Source organism: Diplotaxodon limnothrissa, linkage group LG7 (assembly GCF_057381915.1).
Source record: "Diplotaxodon limnothrissa isolate DT_005_m linkage group LG7, D_limnothrissa_male_GT1.1, whole genome shotgun sequence".
In the NCBI taxonomy this organism is placed as follows: Eukaryota; Metazoa; Chordata; class Actinopteri; order Cichliformes; family Cichlidae; genus Diplotaxodon; species Diplotaxodon limnothrissa.
The window spans coordinates 7965865-7990117 of record NC_140602.1 but is presented as its reverse complement, the minus strand read 5'-3'; the positions used below and the strand labels follow the sequence as shown (position 1 = coordinate 7990117).

Genomic DNA, 24253 nt, shown 5'->3' with positions numbered 1-24253 from the left:
AACACACAATGTTGGGAGAAAAATGTGGGAGGTCAACCCCACAATAAGGTTGGACGTAAAGAGCTGTTGAGGAGAAATGAGGTAACAAGACATCACTGATGTGGCTTTACTTTGGCTTATTACAAACTTCTTTGGTCACGAAATAGATGAGATGAGACTTAAATCCTGAAACTGATTTGCCAATTGTTCCCAAAAGTGCCAAAAGCCAATGCTTTTAGTCAGGAAGCAGAAGCAGTAACAAAATTCACATGTGAAGGAAAGGGGTGAGGTTGATGGCATGCCTTTAAACTAATACAGTCACACAGAACATGCACAGGGCCATGACAACCAAGCAGTGGAACGGTTAATGGCTCTTAGGAAGCTTTAAGTCATGCTTCTCAGACTGTGGACCAATCACAGTAAAGCAAATGGGTCATCTAAGCCAATGAAATACCATAGCGCCAGAACCAAGGATCTATAACAGAATTCCAGTTTTGTTCACAGAAATGCTGAGAGGCATACTGGAATCAGGCACAGATGATGTTAGTTGCGATTAAAATGGTGACCACACTTACTTTAAATAGTTAATTCATCTGTTAATTTGGCTGTTTGCAAGTAAAACAAGTGCAATTCAAGCTTTGCTTTGCTAGGACTGTGAAGAAATTCTGTTAGTATTTCTCCACAAAAACATCCAGAATATCACCTGTTGACACTGTCATTCAAACAAAGTGTTTAAGACATTTTGCCCAACAGACCCTGTTGTAACACAATAGTTTCACATTCATTTTTCACAGGCAACAGAGCACGATTAATAGTCATCATCCATCCCAGTGAAACCATATGGGCTTATAGGACAGGATCCAGCAATTAAATTACTAACATCAGTCCTTCCATACCTACAGTAGAGGAAACGCTGTAGAAGGCCACTGGGTGGATTTGCTGTGGCAGAGAAATCGAAAAAACTGAAATGTGCCAATGGGATCCAGACAAAATGTGACATAAACATCTAGACGTCTGTTTTTGACAATGCGCATGCAAAAGAATAACTGGCCAACAAAGCATGGAAGTGGAAACTTAAAAACAGCTCAAGTTAACAAAGACTTCAGGTCCCACGCAAGAGCCCAAACAAGATAATACAATCAAAGATATACCACTTCCAATGTTCCCTCTAAGCTGCGCGCGTGCACAATTGCGCACTGCTGGCACGGTCTCTGCGCACAGAAAAACTGTGTTGCGCACAAAAAAAATCCAACCTGAATTAAAATTAAAATTAAAACTTTAATTCTGTTAAGCTCTGATTCTGTTTTGCAGTGTTAGTCAGTAAGTAACTGGCTGCTCCCGTATGGGATTAGAACGATGCCACTTTATCCCATAGTCCAGCCAATCACGCGATTCATATTCGTATATACGCAGCTAATCAACGTTGACAGGCTATGACAGCGTCCTTATGTGTCGACACCGGTGTTTTAGCTAGCAAAGTGGCATGGTTGATGTGGAGTGAAGCCACGTTAATGACAACGTGTACAACCATTGGAGATGTGAGCAGGACAGACGGAACAATTGACGGGAAAAGTGTGGACTTTATACCAGTTTTTAAATTGTGTTGATCGGCCACGTAAAACCAGAGTTATGATAAAATGATATGCAATGTTTGGTTTTCTTCCTGAATACTATCATTTATATTTACTGCGAGAAGAAATGGTAAAAACTTCATTTTATAAGGAAAATGCTCTAAAGCACTCTCCGTCCGTGGAACCAAAAAACCCACCCTTTCCTATTCGTCGAAAAAAGTACCATGTCGACCAATCAAAAAATGATATGGCAACATGGCATTTAGTTGTTTAGGAAGGGGGAAGTTTTAGGGGTGACGGCGGTGTTTTGAGATGTGAGAGATTTGCGACGTTTAGCGCAAATCTTGTGTAGTTAGTGTGTAGTGTAGTCAATAGTTTTGTTGTGTGTGTCAGAACAATGAGGCGACTGCTGAATGTTACAGGTGTTACAGCAGTGATACATCTCCTGTTGTCAGGCCTGCAGGTATCAGGCTGTTGTTCTCCTTAGTGGACAGAAATTCTTTTTTGGAGTAGCACAAATAATTGGTGTGGCATCAGATTTGATGCAGAACACCTGATTGTTCTGTAAATAGTTTGAAATGTTTATTTAAAAAAACGCCTTGGCTGCATTTTTAGGTAAACAGCTGCAAAGAACTTTGCTGCTTGCATAATTCAGTTACTTTTTTGAAGAAGTAACTATATAATTAATTGCCCAACATTGGTCATTATTTACTGTATTTTGCAGACAGAGAGTTACAGGACTCTCTCCCAGACCACAGACTCATAATACAAGTCAGAGCTTTATTTAAAAAAAAGAAGAAAAAAAAGAAAAGAAAGTTGTGTTTTCAAAATTGGAGTTCAAGTTATTTTTGCTTCCAATAGTGTTAACATACTACACAGGCCATGAACAAGATTTTTTTAAATTTTCATTGTAAGTGGGCTAAAGCAGTTAATTAAAAGTAGTCTATCATAAATGTAAATGCTGTAATTTGATTATTTTAATAAACCATGTAACTTGGATGGATTCGATGCTGGCGTGACCACAGTGCACACGTCTGCTGTTGCTCACAGTGGTCCAAGGGACCGCTCAGGGAGTTTGTGTGTTCGCTCAGACACATCAAAAATTAGAGGGAACCTTGACCACTTCTTATCAGCTCAATAGTTGGACTTTCCCCAAACAGTACTGCAATGAAACAGGGCAGTGATGCACTATTTACAAAGTGTTACATCCACCTTAGTATTCCAAGAAGACAGATCCCTTGTGACCACTGAGTAATGACGTCATTACATTAAGAACAACATCAGACATAATGTCATAATCCTTATTGCTCTAACCTTGGCAAACACGGTAGTAGCCACAATTTCTAGTAGCTTGATACAATTAAATATCATGTAAAAAAAACTTGCACCTCATTCATTAGGTCTGTGAATCCAAACATTAGTGAGAACAAAAACAAAGCGCTACACAACTTCCAGTGGTGGCACCCAGAAAAGTATTATGTAATATTTACAGCTAAAGCATAAAGCACAAATCATGTGATGTGATATCAAACACGTGGCGACAAACATCCCTAATATTGACTGAATGATATTCTGAGGAAGTTCATTCATTTCATCATTCATATGGGTTATCGCCATAGCAACACTAACCAACTGCTAACCAATTTCACTAGTTAGGATCACAGCAGTTTTCATGCAATCTGATTGGCTAGTAACTGCCCTGGAACAGTTGTGTAAATTCCATTTGATTGGCTGGGGCTTGTGTTTACATCTCGAAGCAAAAAGCATAATCTACAGTGATCCACAAGTGGAGCAGTGCTGCAGGTCACCCAGTTTCAAGTAAAGCATAAGCATCTGAGACTAGCTAAAATGTCAGGAATGGTTAAATGTGATTGCACTTGTTGCAGAAATTATTCTTTCTTTTGTTTTGTTTTTTTCAACTTTCTGTAATTCTGAGTATAAAAATATGGTAAAAATGGTAAATGGCCTGCATTTGTATAGCGCTTTTCTAGTCCCACCATCATTGATATGATGTTAGTTAGCTGTGGCAACAATTCAAGCCCTGTTTGTTTAAACTTCTATTTGTCTGAAATAATTCCAAATTAGAAATGTACCCATGGAAATGTAAGCAAACACCAGTGGACCGTGTTTCTTTTTCTATTATTTCTAATCAAATTTAGAAAGGTTTTTGTAAGGAACATCAGAGATAATTATATTGGGAAGTCCAAGCTACAAATCCTAAAACCATGTGCATTCAGTTATGACACAGATGAGTATGGGTGCAAACAGTTATATGTGTCCAGTATGGCCTGCATTTGTATAGCGCTTTTCTAGTCCCTAAGGACCCCAAAGCGCTTCACACTACATTCAGCCATTCACACACACACTGGCGATGGCAAGCTACATTGTAGCCACAGCTGCCCTGGGGCGCACTGACAGAGGCGAGGCTGCCGGACACTGGCACCACCAGGCCCTCTGACCACCACCAGTAGGCAAACATGGGGTTAGTATCTTGCCCAAGGATATTTGGCATGCAGCCAGGAGGCAGCCTGGGATCGAACCACCGACCTTCTGATTAGTGGCTGACCTGCTCTGCCACCTGAGCTACAGCCAGTATGGGGTTATAAAGAAATTACTGTCACTTTAAAAATAAATAAAATGAAATGAAATAAATAAAGGCATTATGCACTGAAGCAGTCAGTGTAGTGACACTTGGAGCAAAAATGTAACACTTTAATCCCCAAAGACAGAATCCCACCCGCACCAGCACTGTTTGTTTTCCATTGCTATTCAATTTCAGTCAACATGGCAGAAGAGATGAGTAAAAAGTGAAAGGAAGGTAGAAAATAGCTTCAAAATAAATCTCTTTTGGCGTATTATTATATTGGCATGACAGTTCAAGTGATATCAATGTCATAAGCAAGATCTAGTGCAGGAAATGGATAGGGATAAAACTGGCAGTGATTTATTGTTTTTTACTCCTGTCCTCATCACTTACAATACTCAAATATTGTAAATCACTAATAACTTTTTTTACTCTATACACCCTTTTCTTTTTGCCAATGCACTGTTTACACACAGCACCAACTGATGCTGCTAAACCTATGGAGCTGATGGAGCTGATGGAGCTGATGGAGCTGATGGAGCTGCAGAGCTGGAGCGAGGGAAAGAGCTAAAAGGAGGAAATATAAACTGTCCATTCCTGCTACCAGGATGTAGAACACAAGATTTTAGAACATTATGATGTACAGGCTTAGAGCACTGAGTTCAAGTTCAAGTTCGAGTTAAAATTTTATTCACCACATGCAGTGGTAGGTTGCCCTGCAGTGGAATGAACCCGCCCCCCGACCTTACACACACAACACAGACATCACATGGGGATACAAGTCAGAGAACGGTTGCATTACAGAAAAACCACTGAAATTTACACTACAATGGGAAAGTACGTTGTAGAATTCTGCTCTGTTATTGTTGTTACGGTTTGCATTCGACCATCAGCTGATGCAGAGGGACTGCGTGACATCACGCAGTCCACTGTAGCATGCCTGCTAATCCAACATTTTAGTGGTTTTAAGGTTATGACTGGTGATTTTACAGAACATTACCACCTTTTGAACAGTATTCTAATTGTCTTGGCCTGCTGTATGGAAATTGTGCTAGACACAGACTGTCTGTGTCTATGCCTGTGTCACATACCATACCATACCACCTTTATTTATAAAGCACTTTAACATAAAACCAGAGTTCACAAAGTGCTGTACATGCTAAAAGCATAAGTAAAGAAAATTAAAATGAGATAAGATAAAATAAATAACTAAAAAACTAAAATAAATTGAAACATGTCAAAACAAATTGAGTCAACCCCTCTAATCAATGCCAAAGGCTTCAGCGAATAAATATGTTTTAAGAAGACTTTTAAATTCAGAGAGAGAAGAGGCCTGCCTAACATGCAAGGGTAGATCATTCCACAACTTTGGAGCAACTACAGCAAAAGCACGACCACCTTTAGATTTATACTTAGTTTTTGGTACCTTAAGGAGCTGCTGATTGGCGGACCTAAGGGAACGGGGAGGTGTATATGGTTGTAGTAGCTCCGAGAGGTAGGGGGGGGGGGGGGGGGGGGGCATTAAGAGATTTAAAAGCAAATAAGAGAATTTTAAAAACAATCCTAAAATGTACAGGTAGCCAGTGGAGTGAAATTAAAATTGGGGTAATGTGCTCAAACTTTTTTGTTCCAGTTAAAAGACGTGCTGCAGCATTTTGCACAACCTGCAGCCGCCTAATGGACGCATCACTAACCCCAAAATAAAGTGCGTTACAATAATCCAGCCTAGAAGTAACAAAGGCGTGGATTACTGTCTCAAAATGCTGTTTCGATAAGATGGGCTTTATTTTGGCTAATTCCCTCAAATGAAAAAAGCTAGATCTTACAACAGCTCTGACCTGGCTTTCAAGTTTAAGATTTGCCTTCTACAACTTGGCGTTGAGGAGATATCGGCATTGAGGAAAACATCCTGTCGGTTTCCTGTATCAAAGAAGTTGACACCATCAGAGCTTAACAGCTAATGACTAGTTGCCTTCATATTACTTATGATAAGGTTGCTAAAGAACTGAATCTTGGCCCACCAGAGGCCGTAGGTTAAAAAAAAAATATCTTGAACTCCTGGAATCCACATATCAACAAAAAAATGGGAGCAGGTGATATAATCATCTACATGCTGCAGACAGCATGTAGATGATTATATCTGTCTACTCCCATGTAGACAGTAGGCTGCATGGTGATGTGCACCTCTTTGATTTCTTTAGTGTGTTTAAGGTAATTCAGCCACTGCTGTTGAAGGAGAAATGTTGGGAAAAACAAACTGGACCGGTCAGCTAATACAGGTGTACTTTATAGGAAGGGACAGAGCAGGATGTACTTCACAAGAAGACTGAGTTCATTTAAATCTGCAATAAATGCCTGCCGATGTTCTACCAGTCAGTAGCTGCCAGTGTTCTCTTCTACACAGTGGTTTGCTGGTGAGGCAGCATTAAGAATAGGGATGGACTGACTGGTTAAGAGAGCATGCTCTGGTGTTGGCATGGAGCTGGAGCCCCTTACATCAGTGGCAGAGAAAAGAACCCTCAATAAAATGCTTTCAATCATGGATAACAACAGGAACCCTCTGCACAAAGTATTCCTGAGGCCGAAGAGCATGTTTACCAACAGACTACTGTCATTGTCCTGGACCACTGACTGAGGAACTCTATTGTACCCTAGGCTATAAGGCCCTTCAATGCATCACAGAAAGCAGGAGAGACACTGAGTTTTAAGCATAACTCTCTGCAAACCACAATCAAGACTCTTGATACAGCCTTTATTAGCTCAATGCACATGCACATCTACATTTACTTTCTTCTCCTTAACCTAGTTTTTATTAACAGCTTATTTCAGTTTAGTCAATAGTAGTAACAACTCTTGCACTGTGAATGGATCTTGTTTTGTTTGCCCCTTTTTCTTTTGATTGCCTACTGTTTATTGTGTTTTATATTCTGTTTTTATCTGTCTGTCTGTCTGTCTGTCCAGAGTATGTGAGATTTGCTATGACTCTGTCTTATTGGATGATTTGTGCAGTGGTCTGGGAAAAATCATCTGCTTCTGTATATGAATAAGAGCAGTGAGATGGTTGATATCCACTGAGGATAGCTGCATGGACTAAGTCTTTCTTGGGACAGGGTATGTTGATATGATGGAGGAATGCAAGTACCTGGGCATCCCCATCAACAATAGGCTGAATTGGAACACATGGAGTTGAGCAGGCTGTGTTTTGTGTTTTGGAGATCTGTTTTATCACTCTGTTGTGCAAGTGCAGTGACCTTTGTTGTGGTCTCCTGGGAGAGCAGCATAGCTGATGACACCAACAGAATGAATACATTTATCAGGAACTCTGGGTCTCTGATTGGCTGCAAAGTGGACACATCTGAAGCCGTGGTGGAGAGGTCATTGAACAAACTGTTATCCATCTCGAGCTGTCGTGAGCCGAGAAGCAGGGTACACACTGGACAGGTTGCTAATTTGTCGTAGACAGACATCCATTCGGGGAAAACTGGAGTACCTGGAAAGAACATGCAAACTCTAGAGGTGGCCAGATAGGGAATTCGAACCTCTGGTCTTCTGTAATACTACTACTACTACTACTACTACTACTACTACTACTAATAATAATAATAATAATAATATAGCTGTGGCAAAGCTGTTTCCCAAATTTATGAATCAAAGATTCATCACTATAGATTTATAAATGGCTTGTGCCTGAGTTCTGCTCAGCTGTCAAAGGCTTTTGGGTGGTGTAGCTGTTTTATGTAAGCTGTGTAAAACCAAATAATATAATGGTAATTTTTACTATAGTACATGGGTCTTTTTATTGCTCAAGTAGGGCTGAACGATATATCGCATTTGCGATAATATCGCGACATGATCAAGTGCAATTTTCTAACCGCAAAGGCTGCGATTATACTGCGATTATAAGGCTGTCCAAATTACTACCATATCCCAGAATTCATAGCGCGGCCCAGCCAAACTCCAGTTTCCAGCAATGGCGGCCGCTACTAAGTTTTAAAATTACTCATACTAATCTTTCTGGGTCACAAAATAAACTTTTAACATATTTTCAGGCGAGAAAGTAGTTGTGTAAACATCAAATATCTGCTCGGTTTATCAAGATATCCCATATTTGCAAAAGTGCTTCGACGTTTTCAGAGGCGTCTGCTACCCACCAGCTCGACAGCTAGCCGGGAGCTCGAGGATTACTGATGCGGCCGAGAACGGCACAACTCCCGGCACATCATTTTCAGATCACCGCGGAGTTTCGCTGCTCGGGTTAAACGTAATATATAAGTCACTTAGACAACCTAAAAATGTTATTGTTGGGCTTTTTTCAGTGTTTTGTTTGTTCGTGAGTAAATCGGTTTGGCTGAGATTAAAGTTATTAGATTAGATAAAATAAAACTTTATTAATCCCCCGGGTGGGTTCCTCCTTGGTTTTCACACAGCTGACTAAACGTCAAACAGAAAACTTATTAAACAGAAGTATGAGACAGTCGAGAATTTACACCAGTGTCTGGTTATATTTTAGATAGCAAGAAGCAGACGGCCGAGTTTATTAAACTCCACCGAGACAGCGGTGACGCAGATCAGAACTAGACCGTCCAATTTCACGCCTTTAAACTTTAAAGGCGTGTTTGTGTGTGTGTTTATACAATTGCTATTATGTTTGCACTTTATGTGTAATGTTACTGACTGCAGAGATCAGTAAGATGTGTGTATTTTTTATTTATTAGTTTTATTTATTTAATATTATTTTTTAATTGAATGACTGTCTAGTAGTTCACAGATGTCGAAAAACTGAGTGTGGTAAAGCCACTGATTTTTTTTTATGTATATTTCTGCAATCTGCACATTGTACTGACTTTCATTTTAATGTTTACACCAGGGTTCCTTGTCAGCACTTTATGCTCAGATGTTTGTAAGCTAAAAATAAACTATTGTGTATGTTCAAATATACTGTTGTGATTGAAGAAGTTAAATAAAAATGTCAGTCATCAATTCATGCATCACCTCATGTCATCATAACAGAGGTCTGTCTTCCAGGAAAGAACAGTTTAAAATTAATGTAATATAGTATTGGCCATACTATATGATGTATTGCTTGTCTTTGTTTAATAATACAGAAGACAAAGACCTTAAAAAATAATCGCATATCGCATCGCAATCGCAATATTGGGGCAAAAAAATCGCAATTAGATTATTTTCCATAATCGTTCAGCCCTATGCTCAAGGTGTATGATTTACATGTTAAATGTTTTACTGCATGTCCATTTTTGCTGTCTAAAAGTATAATCTACATCCAAATATCAATCAGACATGTTGCAGTTTGATCAAACTAAATTGAAAACACCCTAGGAAAATAAAGTAATAAAACACATAGGCATTTATGAGCTGCTTTAATAATGTATGCATAAAGAGTTCGTTCACAGCATTGGACTGTTGTCCATATAACATTTTCTTTTTCCACAGTTCTATTGACAATAACCCACGGTAATGAGAAACTAAGTGATTCATTGCTTTACTGTTAGAGGTGCACTCTGTCTCTGTATTTCTTTTTAATGGCCTGTTTGATAGATGGCCCAATGCTGTATGAGTATTTCCCACAAAGAGGCAGAGGGTGGAGAAGAGGGTGATGAAGCAATGGGTAGTAAGAAGAGGAAGCAGATATGAAAATCATGAAAGTTATGGAAAGCTGGTGAAGAGATGTCCATTTATAAAGCCGTCCAGTAAGTTCCAGCATGGGGCCACATAGTGGCTGACCAGTGAAAGTGCCCCAATGAAGGGGGGTACAGTTCAGAGTCAGAAGGGTCAGTCCAGGAGGGGTAAATGGACGTGTACAAGTTCCCTCCAGAACTCTGATTCTTAGAAAAACACGAATAGACCTTTCATTTTTCTTCTTCTCCCAATGCTTCAGCCTTCACTCACTTAGCCAAGGAAATGATCAGTGACTGCTGTTTAAGTGAAAGCAGAGGCAATCCCCATCTTGTACACATATTCATTTGACTACACAGCACAGGGCTGGTCAGTTAATCAAATTTTATTTTCCAACAAAAAGTTTGGCTCTAGTCAATACTGGAAACTCAACATGAAACGATCATTGTGCCACAATTCATGTCACAGAGATAATGTAGCAAAAAAAGCAGCAAGAGCAAAGCCTCATGGGGCTCTTCATATTAAAGTATAAGGTGTTAATTTTATAGTCTGATGTTGTCTTAGTACTTAACTTTTGTTCATGTGTGATTTGATTTCCAGTTTAGCTAGCAGCAGGCCATCATGACTGAGGCTATGGTTGCGTTTCAGGAACTCTGGCTACAGTTTTATATCTTAATGCTAAAGAAAGCTGCAGCAGCTGTGCAGGTTAAGGAACACAAGAACTACAAGCAAGAACTGAGAAATCCATTGGTGTACCTGGATCCTACTTTGAGAACCACTGAACTAGAGGAAGTGAATGCCATAACAAGGTTTCTTTTCGTGAACTTTCAATGGAAAGCATTCAGCATGCCCTAAAACTGCTGAGGATATTAAGGTTAATGTGAACTCATTATAGAACATTCATATTTGATAAGTTAGATAATTTTCCAGGTCTAAATCCTCATATTCCCCAAGTAAGCTTCCCTTCCACATTTTTCCACATTAGAATCAGTGTAAAAGAACATGAATGAAAGCTTGACAGGGAAATTCCATATCATTGTGTTTTCCATGCTGATTGCTGCTGCTGAAGCATTCCAGATGAATGCATGCTTGCCTAATTCCACATTAGTCTCTATTACCGAGGCAACAGATTATTTCTCCAAATTAAGCTACCACTTTTTCCCTCTTTCACACTCTTATAGTTGGATATGTGTGCTCTAAAACAAACAAACTTAAATAAATAAGCACATGCATCGGTTCATGCTTGGTTCTCTCTTTGAGAATCACTCCTTAAGCCATTCAAAGCATGGGGACTTTGAATAGCCAATAATGTACAGCTTTCAATGTATGACCTATAATGAAAGTCTCATATGACATGCATTTCACTGGGTGATTTAATGGTTTACAGTTCCTGTTAAAAGCATCCAGCATAACAGAAGGAATAAAATCTAAACATAAATCAGGTCATGGGGTTACCCTGTAAGGTAAGACCCCGCTTGGGGAATTGGGACTATGCACACTCATGCAAACACACACATACTTCAACTTAGACTAAGGATGGATATGCTGCAGAAAAGACACGTCTTGCCAGATATACTGCGGCCTTTACTGCTGTTGGGTTGTGTTCCACTTAACGCCCTTCACTTTTACACACACAATATATCACTCAGCTGCCTCTCACAATGCTAAGCTAGTGGGCCACTTAGCCAATCGATCACTGCGGAAGTCCCGAATGCCACCGGAGGAGGTGTAAGCAGTCAGATCAAACAGACTTTTGGATGACAATAGGGAAAAATCACACGTAACTTGTTCACTTTTAAAATCATGTGCTTACATTGTGTGTGCTGCATATTTAAACAGAAACACCTGTGCCTTATGCATACAGTGCACAACTAATAAGTTCATAAAACTATGGATTAGTATTCTTTGACATTTCTCAGAATATTTGGAATTAACAGTGAGTCTTTGAAGAGATTTGAAGAAATTATTTATTCTCATTAAGTCTGGTTAACAAATCATGTATCTGTCAGCCATTTGATTTGTTGAACTACTTTTGTAACGTATCAGCATCAGCTGTTTATTTTAATATTTGACTTTGATTGAATGTTGAATGCAGATCCAACAGAATACTCTCAAACTTTTTATATAAATCTAGAGCACAGACTCAAACTATACAAGGAAAACATCGGACAAATGCCAGCTTTCAGTAGTGTTACAGAAACATTTGGCTCAACACCAATACGTACCCTGCCCAACATAAAACCCTACAAGTCAGAATACTAGTCTATAAATATGCACATACGTATCAACACCACATTAACACTAAGCTATATCATGTGCTGTGCAGCACATTAGGTCTCTCTGCTGCCATACATAAAACAGATGAAAAAACAGATGAAAGTGATCTATGTATGACGTAACCCGTTTAATTCACACAAACCTCAACAGTGATTCACATATGTGGACTGAGCAGACGCCACAACAGTAGTGAAAGTTTGAAAGCTTGGTTGCACATCCAGAGGGGCAGCAGCTGACTGAACCCCAGCAGACCTCTGAGTCATCCGGCTGAGCAAACAGATGAGGCAGGAGTTTCAATAACGCTGGGCTCTCAGCAAACACGTGGACTTTTGCAGTCCAAAATGCACACTCCTGACAAAGGATTGTGGGTACCACAATAACACTGAAGTCAGAATTCATCAACACTGAATAGCGATGAAGTTTTCTACACAGCATCTAGAGGGAAAACTAAATCAAATTCTTTTAGACCATGTTGAGGAGACAAATGTGTTCCCGTGACCTCTCCAGTGCAGAGCGTTTGTAATTGTTTGTGCATTTAGACGTGATGGTATTCAAGAAAATTGCTTTGTTTTCCAAAGATTATGCCATTGTGCAAACCAGTTTCTCTTAGGAATAAATTCTAATTCTCCACAAATGCAAAAATGTCTGTCTCCTTATTAATGAAAGCTTACCCAGGCTGCAGAAAACAAACCTTAACACCACAGGGTTAGTCACACTTTAGGCACACATCAGGAAAAACACACAACTGGATAACTGTGGTCTTATTCAGACTAGTTTGCCTTTTCTGGCATAGGATTCTGTTAGACAGACATCTTCAGTTAGACCTTCTTTTTGTAGCTCCAAGGCATGGTGGATTAGTCATAATTTAAAACATCGCACCTTCCAGCTAAAATGTAACACATGGCTGAGCACATAACACACAAAATATGCTCACACACTGTGCAAGATCTGTGACATGGGCCTTATGTAACACTATGTGGTTATGAAAGTTCTGTCAATACAATGGCTCCTCTGAGCTTATGACCATTTCTGCTGTGCTCCAGAGGATCAACATGGCAGCTTAGAGACCAAGAGTGCTGTCAGTGATGGATTGTGCGTGTGTGTATGTTTGTAGGTGTACCACTAATATTAGAGTGGTGATTGGTTCTAGCCCATGGAACTATCTCAACTAAGAAGAATATTTTCCTTGTTTAATGAAAAATAAATCCTCAAGGCTGAATAGGAAACTAAATGACTTATTGAAGCAATCACCATCAGTCCTGGAAAATCTGTTTGGAGAATGTTTTAGTGTTTAATCGGTTGGAGGTTTGAATCGGCCGAAAGGGCCTTTATGCATCAACCATCTTAGAGGTGAAGGTGATAAAGGGTAAAAACATTTCACAAAAGGTGGAGTTGTTGGACAGAATAAGATATTAAAAGAATATAACAAAATAAAGTATTGCCAGACTAGTATTAAAAATAAGTATTGCCAGACTAACAGCTCAAACCCCTTAGTCTCAGAACTTCCACAGCTCTTGCCTGACAGAAGAAATGTGAGAAAAGACGTGCTCCCCTAAGATATCTCAGAATCTCCTTGGTAGCAAATAAGCCATAAAATGTAGCAGCAAAAATCTCCGGCATCTGCTTTTCAAAAGGGCCATAAGGGAGTCTTGACTTTCTCTTAGTTACATAAACAATGGAGCTCTAAAGTCTAAATGCCTTTAACAGCAAAGCTACTGCCTGGCCACTGCTTCCTCCTTCCCTCATTGCACAAACCTGTGCAAAAGGTCATACTGACCAAGTAAAACAGAGTCCTACAATCACAGAGAGCGAACATCCCAAACAGATGCATGCACTTCCCAGGGATACACATTGGTGCCATTATTTCAAGAAAGAAAAAAAAACAAGAAAGATGTGAGTTTTCTATATCACCTCATCAACCGCAAACAAGGTTGAAAGCCTAGAGGGAAGGAAAACTGTCATGGTCTACGGTGGGTGGCTGGAGTTTCCATTAGGCTCCTGAACTGACCTGGGATCCGCCCCTGGGCAGGGCCAACTCCAGCTCCTGCACACCTGGAGCCTATTGCAGGCTATCAAGCCAGAGGGATTTAAACCACACATCGATGTTCACTCACTGCCAGTTCGTCATCAACCCATGTTGGTAACAGGTCTTGTGTTTCAAATTCTCGCTGTGATTTATCTTACTAACAAAGACTCTTTTGTACTACAGTTGCTGTACCCACCCTGGCTCACTCCACCTCCGGACTCGGGATACCTAGTGATCATTTTGGAAATCCCTCTGTGCCTCACCTGCCTGCCCTCCTGCCATCACACTCCATCTGGAGCCCCGGATCTCAGGTCAGCCTTTCCACGCCACTCAGCCTCCCCTGGATCTTCATCATCCCCCTCTCAAACACTCCAGGTCCCTAACTGCAAGTAAGAATTGCTGCTCTTATACTGGCCACTTCTGAGCTGCCTTCACTACCTGCCTAACTCCTATATCCTCTCCCCTCAGTGTGACTGTTCCCCACTCAGCTCCGTTCCACTTCTCAGGCCTCGTTCCCTCGCCCTAGCCACGTTCCCCTGGGCACGCCACACCAAGGCTCCACGTCTCGTCATTTTCTGTCTTTGCCACGTTTCCCTTTTTTTCCCCCTTGCACTTAACCGTAATAAACTGTTAAATCATCTACTGTCTCCGCTCTGGGTTTCTGCACCTGAGTCCTATTCAGTACCGGCCATCCGTCGCCGTGACAAAAACAGCCCAGAAAACAAATTAACGTTTGCAGGAAACACTAAATAACATTAAATATCGAAGAAAGAGAGAAAAAGAGAGAGGGGAAGGACAATGTCACGCTCCCTTGAACATTCCCAGCTTGAGAACAGACACCACTAGCTCTTGTTAAATTTGTTTGCATCTTTCAAGCAACTCATTGTTTTTAACAAGGCCAAACACTTTCTCAAAAGCAAAAGAATCTGCTTTGTTTTTCATTGAAAGAAAATGGGATTATGAGCGTTTCCCTCTATGGGAGCCAGCAAGCATTTTATTAGAACTGACAGGACATGTCTCTGACTGTGTCTGGGTGGGAGAGTTTGCGTGTGTGTGTCTGTCTGTGTGTATGTTTGTGTGTGTGTGTGTGTGTGTTTACACAGCTGGAAGTAGATAGCAGAACCGCTTCACCTGGCGGTGGTTCCTGGAGTGTCTGCTGTGATCCCATTAAAAAGCAGACAGGCTCTGGAACCATCTCTTCAAAACAAGAGGACTTCACTTACCAAAATATCCCTGCATTAGAGCCCAAAAAGCAAGCCAAATCCCTACAAACCCCTAGTGAATTTACTTAGGGGGGTAAATGGTTCCCTCTCTAAACTTCTGATAGCTGATTGCTCTGGCAGGGTTCAGGTGGATCTGCTGAGTGGCCTCCAGCCCAGTTTCCCCTCCATTCAAGTTTCCACTCAGACCCAGACTTGTCTCCACACCTCTTTCTCATCTCTCTTGCTCCCCTCCCTCCTGACATCCTTCTCCTCAGGCTCAGTCCAAATGCCAAAAACTTTCATGCCAGATTTAGTGCAACTTCCATATCAGTAGGTGCTTAAGCCTCTGTCTGTTCTGTTGTCTCTTCCTCTTTTCTCCGTTTCTCCTTCTCTACTTCCCATCATTACATTAAACCATGGCTGCGCCTGATATTCTCTGCTAGATGTAACTTGTCTTTGAGAAGATATCACACTGCACACAGTTAAAGTGGAGACCAAACCAAAAACAACTTCTCATTTTGATTAATCCTATTCTGCAGAATCTGACTCATTACAAGACAGAGAGGTCCAGAAGTACCAGCTGCCTGCACCTCACCTCACCTGGCCTGCCTGCACACATGCCCGTTTTCTAGGAAGGCAGAAAGGCCTTATGAACTGCTCTAATACAAAGACATGGGAACTGACAAGCCTCCAGGGCTCACTTAAGTGGAACACAACCCTTTCACTATACACGCTCGCTTAGGCAAGCATGCCTGCCCTGAGTCACACTGTGTATGCATGCTTACAAACAGCCACATATCAAAACACACAAGCCATGAGTAGTAGATTAAACATCAATAATATTCTGGTTAATGTCTTGCTCTGTCTTGCAGAAAACAGGAATAAAGTTTATAGAGCATAACCATAATTAGCTTTGAGGGTGAAGTGGATAGGTGCGGTCAGTGAAGACGTCTGAGACACTGAGGCAAGCTGAAGTCCAGCAGGGCCTGCAATGTGGATCAAAGTGGCAGAAAGTGGGACAGTCTCTGTTTTATTAGCCTGCTGCAGCACGCCCTGCTCTGTTTACAGGCCTGATTCAGCTGCACTAAAACCAGACCACTGACTGCTCACTTATCATTTGTGCACCACACAGACAAGAAAAGCTTATATCCATGCATAAATATACAGTGCTAGCTCTTGAAAGCAAAACATGTGTCATAGCTAACAAAGTGAAGCCCCCTTGCATGTATGTAAGTAAATAATAAGAGCTTGAAATCACAGGTTTGAATGAAAACACTGTGTTAGTGGACAGGAGGAGATTGAAGAAATGATAACGACAGAGGTTGAATATAGAAGTATAAGCCTATATCTGCTTTATTTCATTTACCTGTGTGGTCTTGAGTCTTCAGCAAAGATCAAAACTGCAACCTGGGGAACACAAAAAGAAAATATGTTATGCAGATGTAGACATCGACTACCAATAAAATACAGTAGGTCAACCTCGGGCCATTCACAGAACTCTGCAGTGAGTTCAGCAGCTATAAAGTGCGATTAACCTCATCCATTACTGATACACATGCACAATGAGCTGAGATTTACTGTGAAGAATACTGTGAATACTGGTCTACACACAAGATGGTGGTATCATTTTTTTCCTTTTAATAAGAGTGATAAAGCTTCAGTCCTCCTGGGCTCATTTTCCTGCCCAGATCAAACTATGTCATATCTCTTATCTCAAAAAGAGTTTCATGTGCATGCGGACAAAAGGTGCAAAGTGCATAGAAAGTACTTTGCAACAAAGATTCATATGTTTTTTTCCAAGTGCAATATCAATGTGTAAATTAGGGCTGCCACAAACGATTATTTTGATAGTCGACTAGTCACCGATTATTTATGCGATTAGTCGACTAATCAGATCATCATCCACTGGACGTAAAACTACAGCTTATTGCACCAGCAGCATCTGCTCTTATATAACTATCATTAGCTTACAGCTTTAAGCTTTTAAGGTGCTAACTAAAAATAAAGACAAGATGATAGTTTATTCAATTTTAATGAAATTTGCAGATTGTTTCGGTAAAGTTTAATAAACTCCTTGCTATCTAAAATATAACAGGACACCGGAGTATATTCTCCAGCATCTCACACTTCTGATAATCAGCTGTCTGCTTGACGTTTATTCAGCTGTGTAAAAACTATAACTTTAATCTCAGCCAAACCGATTTACTCAGGAACAAATAAAATACAAAAAAAAAAAAAAGCCAAACAACAACATTTTTAATTTATCTAAGTGACTCATATATATTTAACCTGAGTCGCGAAAGATGGCGGTGGGTTTGAAAACAATTTGCCGGGAGTCCGGTGTTCTCACGGCGCTAGTGACCTAGCCCCCGGCTAGCTATCGAGCTAGTGGGTAACAGACGTCTCCGAAAACGTCGGAGCGCTTTTGAAAATATGTGGTGTCCTGATAAACTGAGCCGATATTTGAGGTTTACACAGCTACATTCTCGCCTGAAAATATGTTAAACGTTTATTTTGTGACCCAGAAAGAATAATAAGAGTAATATTAAAACTAACTTGCTACCGCCATTGTTGGAAACTAAGCTGGGCCGCGCTATGAATTCTGGGACACAGCTGCTTCTTCTTCTTCGGGGTTTAACGGCAGCTGGCATCCTTGTACATGCTGTGCTGCCATCTTCTGTTTCAGTCCGTTATTACACTCTTAAATCCTGCTATTATTCCTGCGTCTTTTGCGATCTTACAAAGCTTCAAACGACACGTCGACTATTAAATCAGTCGTCGACGATTTTGATAGTCGACGTAATCGTGACTAGTCGACAAATCGTGGCAGCCCTAGTGTAAATTATAGAGATTCAGAAGATGTCTGGCAATAAAAGCATCAGCGGGGTAAATCTCTTTTGCCCCTTTGAGCCAATCTACTTTACAGTCAGTAGCCGTAGACACGATGTAAACAAACAAGTAAATCAGCAGCATCGACAATTTCAGACACCTCAGAGCAAGTTTTGACTCCTCCAGTGCAAGAGATTTATGGCCCGTTAGTAAAGTGATGCAGTCAAAAACAATTTTAGCTCTGATTTAGCGATTAATGGCTAACAAAATGTAGTGAACAGAAAAAAAAAACAATGCAAAATTAAAGTAATATTTGATGCGACTGCTTTGCATCATCACTAGTTTCCCTAAGTGCACTTGCACAGTATCGTTAGCAAGTAGGTCATTCCAACCATCCTGGAGAACTTGCTACAGTTCTCCTGTGAATTCAGGCTGTCTCAGTTACTGTTTACTCTTTAATGAATGATTGTGTAATATCGATGTCGGAGATGTCCCTCTGCTCCAGGACTCTTATCTTGGATGATCCTGGGTGTGTGCTACAGACCTAAATGGACTTGAGCGGATTTTTACTATTTGGAAAACAAATGTCAGAAGTGTTATAACCTCACAGTTGTGTTTGACATTACCATGATTCTTAGTTATTAAATCGCCTGAATATATTTCCACCACTGCAATTTGGTTAATCCACTGCAATAGTAAATCTGTCTACAGGCAGACATCTGTATCCAAACACATTGCTGTTTGGTGCAGGCATGCCATGACAATCAAATTGGCTTTCCAGATCACAACGGTACATGTGTTTACCTGCACTTACATATACCCTTAAGAAAAATAAAGTAAATTAGAGCCACAAAACCTGTGAAACCCTTTTATTCCAGATTTACTATGATTCTGAACTTTAAAGCAAGCTGTTAATGAACTTCTGTGCTTGATTTTTGCTTATTCCAGACAAACTTTATACTTTTTACAATTGCATTGGGATATGTGCCACAAACACCTGCACACATTCCACTGATTTACGGCGTTGGGAAATCTGTAGTTAATAGTCAGAGCAGTCAGATGTAGAGAGGCCAAAGAACGGGCACATGCTTAACTGTATGTTTTGAGAAACACACTTTCAATACACTGATCACACGTACATTGTACAGATGCAGCAGAACATGGATGCACACACGTGCCGGACAAACCCTTTGCAATCCTGTTTTTACAGGCAACAGGACTGAGTATTGGAGATGAGGATGTGTGTGAAAGACTGGGCTTGCTCGCTGTGGATGAAGCTTTGGAACGCACACATGGAACACGTAATTGAATGAGAAATGGTCTCTCGTTGGATCGAGACAGTTTTCTGGCACAGTAATAAAAGCATGAGGTCGGTACAGCCTTTTTGCTGCCTTCATTCTGTTTGCAGCACTTTTATTTGGTTAGCCCCCTTAAGTTCTCCGTCTCTTTCCTCCCGGTGCCAAAGCATGCACAATATCATGAACCTGTGTTGTTCAATACGTTGCAAAAAGTATAAATCAAATCTAATAAAGAATGGAAAAGACTTGTTTCCAGGAGTGAGTGAGACATCGTGATTGGCAGAATGGTTGGCTGTTGCGCTGCTGTTGCTACTCTCCCTCTCCAGTGTCACATTTCTCCTGCCAAAATGGACAAGTGTTGTGCTCCTGGTTTCAGAATTTTATCACAACCATACAGCCACACACAAGCCAGTCTTCTCTGCTTGGCTTCCCAACCCACACCCTGACACCAGTGCTGCCATTCTCACTAACATAAACCACAGGTTGCTAAGAGGAATGAGTCAGTGTCACACTGATGAGAATCCCCATGATATGTGCAGCAGTTGGATGCAAACAAAAATAAATGATAATGAGCATACCACACAAGCATGACACGGGCAAATTGATTTACAATCCATCGCCACAGAGAAATAAACCATATGTGTCAACAAGCTTTTAGCTCTACATGCAACTGGCTGCCACCATCAACAGCACATTTCTCATTTCACTGGCACTCTGGGAAGGTTTTAAAGATCTCTGAAAGGAACCAAAATAATGGCCTATATTATGGTAAAAATAAAGGACACCCTCTGTTAATTCTCATGTCTTCAGGATGTGATTAAAAAATACTGGGGGCAACCAGTGCTACCCCTCAGCCTCCTAGTAGATGCACCTATCATATAAATGTGAAAATCCTATGTAACTTCCTTCTTGAATTCTTCTCAGTCATAAAATTTTCATAAAACTTGACCTCTGACCTTTACCTTGAGGTTAAGGTCACTGAAATTCAAACTCTGAGTTTTTTAATTGATATAGTTATGGTATTAGTTTGAAAATCATAGGCGATATCTTTCTTGACTTATCAAGTTCACAAACTTGGGTATCCACGCCATCTGCCCACTCACCCCCACAGTGGGGTGACCAAAATGTCAAAATCAGCCTTTTATGGCTGAGGGGTAAGAATGATCTAGTCTTAAAATTATGTCAATTAAACCAAAGAGGATCGTTGACAAATACATGACATATTACTGAGCACCATTATATCTTTAACAAAAAGTAGTCCTATTAAAAACTAAGCACACCTCGGTCCCATTAGCTCACAGAATCACCTTTAGATTCTTTTCTTTCAGCAATTCAGTTGCAGATTTGCTGCTGTGATCATTATCCTGTTTCATGACCCAGTTTCAGCCAAGCTTTAGCTGTCAGACAGATGGCCTTACATTGGACTCTAAAATATTTTGGAGTTCATGGTTGCTTGAATATATTCCACTTGTGAATAATCTTTCTCTCTGCATGATGATGGATATCAAATTGTTTGGAAATGACCTTAAAACCTTTCCCAAACAGATGAGGAGAAGACAACTGCTTTTTTATGTTCACTGACGATGTCTTTCCTCCTCAGCATTGAGTTAACAGGCACCTGAATTGCAAAAACATGTGCTTTTAGAGGTGGTCAAATGTGCTGATGATCAGTTAATCAAGTACGCTTGATTATCAGTTTATGTTCTTGATTCCTATGGAAACAGTAAGGATTGACTTTTTCACAGACTGCTTTTGCACTGTGGCTTATTTTTTGTGAAACAAATAATAATTTTCCAATACAATCATCATTTGTGTGGGACTGACATAACATGAAGGAGAAAACTTCCCTCTAACTTACATGGCATGTAAAGTATGATCATGAAATTCCCTAGACAGTTTCAGAGGCGTCATAATGTGAGAAGATTTAAAACACACACCATGTACTAACATTTCGTTTCCGATAAACAGAAACAGCCTCGAAGGGATGAAAATGAGTGGTGAATCATGTGGCCACTACCAGAAAGTGCATCATCCACATGCTTCTGGTTCCAATTCACACCCCACAGACTCCCATTAAAACTGCCGTGGGATTTTCTGACCAGCCAAGTCATCTGTGCTTCAGTTTTGGTGAGAGAAATTCTAGTATTTTATACTAATAACATAGTTCTACATAGTTAGCAAATGTATAGTATATGTTAACCAAAGTTGCCTTTCATGGCTGATAACTTGGCTGACAACTGTTGCCTTCCAACTGGTTTGGGCAGCTCTGCCTGGTAGTGGAGCCTTCCCAGGACCATGATGAGCCACAACTCTATGCCAGACTGTCTTCACTGAGTGTGGTAATCAGCTCAGTGTGTTTAACTATTTATGCTAATAAATATGCATAATACTTCTTCTTTTCTATCTTTGAAGCTTCTTCTAAACTGGAATCCTATCTGCCTCCAATGAAAGTCTTCCCCAGGATTCCAAGCTGTTCTACACTCTCTGTGAAGGAATATGAGGAAGTTTTTGTCTGCTGTAAAACCCTCCACCAGTCCGATCTCTCCGGGGAAGCCTGCTCAGTCAATTCCCCTCCTGCCATGCAACCTCACAATAGCTCTGGTTTCTACTGACCTCTACGCTCCCAACAAAATAGCTTCTTGAACTGAGCCCAGAAAAATTCTAGTTATTTCCCCAGCCATTGGTGCTTACTTTGAGACTACTGTGGATAGGTTGAAAGGTACACTGTCAGCTGTTGGATTGTGCTTTAGAGTCCAAAACCTTACTCACCAACTTTGGCTCACAACACTCCTACTTGCTTTTATACCTCCCATCTAAATATGGTCACCTCTGGCTCCAAAGACACCAACACTGTGGTGGCCAAAACACTAATGCTGAGGCCTCAAAACAGTCCAAGGTGCTTGTTTGTTTTTGATTCACTGAAGTTTTTGCCACTAAATGCTGAGCTGGTTTCCCTTCACTCTGCTCTACTTTTAAAACCTCAGCACAATCAGTATGTTTACATGAACGTAATGCAGTCTGGTCTTCAGTGATTCATAAGAAAAAGTGATTCCGCTTCTTAGTGGAAATAGAGTTGGCACAATGTCAGACTGAAGATGAAAATTGTGGGTGCATATGAGTCAATATCAGGGTAATCACATCACGCAGAAACATTGACTAAGAAGCGCAAAGACAAGTAATATTAATGTTATGTGTACATGGACTATAATATCGTAACTGAAATACACACATGGCATCTTTTTACATCTTGTCATTCAGTTCTCTGTCAAAAGTATGTAATATGCCAACAAAAGCTGCATTAATGTTATTTCAGTCAACATAGATTCACTATCTTGGTTAATGCTAATCTTTACCAGAACGATAATGGCAGAAAATGTTTCAAGTGGGGACTGGGGTTAACAAAAAACAAGAATCAAGGTTACATAAGGTTACATTTTCTGTGATGTCATTTTCCATTACAAACACTGAGAACCACAAACACCAAGGCGCATTTCTTCGATTTGGTTGTTGGTGTAGACCAATTTTGCAGTGCTGACATGAGACCCGAACTCACGAGTGTTGAGAAGGTAATAGTAGTTCTTGGTTTCTTGGCTGCGTGCTTCTTTGTAAATTCTAATTCTGGTATTTTCAGACCCTTTTGCAATCTTTATACTCAATCACTGCCTTTCTTCTCTCATTTGTCTGTAGTTATTGCCAGGCTTTTTATAGATCAAATACTGCCTTGGATGGTCAATTGAATGTTTTCACACATCTAGTGGAGCCATGTGCTGTTTATATGGAAGGAGGTTTCCAGTCTATCTCAAATTCCAACTCTTCTGGCGTTGAATGAGTATACCACATTTCTGCATGTGGTGAAAATCTCAGTATCAAGAATCTTTTCAGATGTCTGTGCTCTCTATACGACTACAGAGCAGAAACACAAGAGTTGGTTGATAACTTTTCTAAACAATGAGAGAATTTCTGTCTCTAAGCTGCAGAATGGAGACAAATGCATTTTCACAAAAATTCATATCAACAAGTTAGCAGATCTCACATCATGTTCATTTTCTTATCAACTGTCTTTGCAGCCGCGAGTCACGTGACACGAGCCTTCTGCTACTTAGACATAGCTGCAAACAAAAGATTATTGATGTGTTTCCCAACCTTAGACCACACATGTAGAGAATTAATATTTACAGGGAAGGAAATGATGGCGGTGTTTACCAGCTTTTATGGAGAGAAGCAAATGGTTCTTGCTTAGGATGCAAAGGTAATGAGTGGTAGCTGTCTGTACTTCCAGGGCACAACTGTGACAGTTGGTTTTACTCACAGGTTTATATCAAGACAGTAAGGTGACAGATAGTGGATTTAAACTGAAAATGAAAAGCAGACCATAGTTCACTGAGAAAGTTTTTTAATTAACTCCACATTTTTTTCTGGCACACCCAGATGCTCTTTGCTTTTAATGCTATCCATCTATTCTCTCATGTACACACAAAAGCACACAAACACTGAGTCTTTACACTCAAAGCCCAGAACAAGTGTCATCCTAGCAACAGTTTTAGGACTTTGTGTTACAAAAGTAACAACAAAAGCAGGAGTAATGCCATCAATGTTAACTCAATAAGCTAAGGTTTTACTTAAGGTATTACTGTGTGCGCATAGCCTGAAATATTACCAAGACTTCATAGCTCAGGGCATAAATATTGTCCCTTTTAGATCATTGTCACAAATACCTGTGATGCGTATCAGCCTGAAGGGGAAAAAAGCCAAGGTAACAACCACATGCTCTTTAAGTTAGCTCTAAGTCGGAAAAAAAAAATCCAACTGGATAATTCCAGTTCTGCAACTTGCTGCAATAATGACTAAACCAG

The 24253-nt window shown here is 40.3% G+C and overlaps 1 protein-coding gene and 1 long non-coding RNA gene across 3 annotated transcripts in view; one reads left to right on the top strand and one right to left on the bottom strand.

Annotated features, from left to right (window-relative positions):
* The window catches only part of znf469 (zinc finger protein 469), a 233639-nt gene that overhangs the window by 159116 nt on the left and 50270 nt on the right, over positions 1-24253 (bottom strand). For both annotated transcript variants that reach the window (XR_014906362.1, XM_085359086.1), the window contains exon 3: positions 16640-16680. The gene's annotated coding sequence lies outside the window, so the exon portion shown is untranslated. The remainder of the gene's footprint in view (positions 1-16639; positions 16681-24253) is intronic.
* On the top strand, positions 14007-14687 carry LOC146627697 (uncharacterized). The gene is made up of 3 exons (XR_014906363.1): positions 14007-14181; positions 14255-14460; positions 14540-14687. It is a non-coding gene; the product is annotated as an uncharacterized LOC146627697 (long non-coding RNA).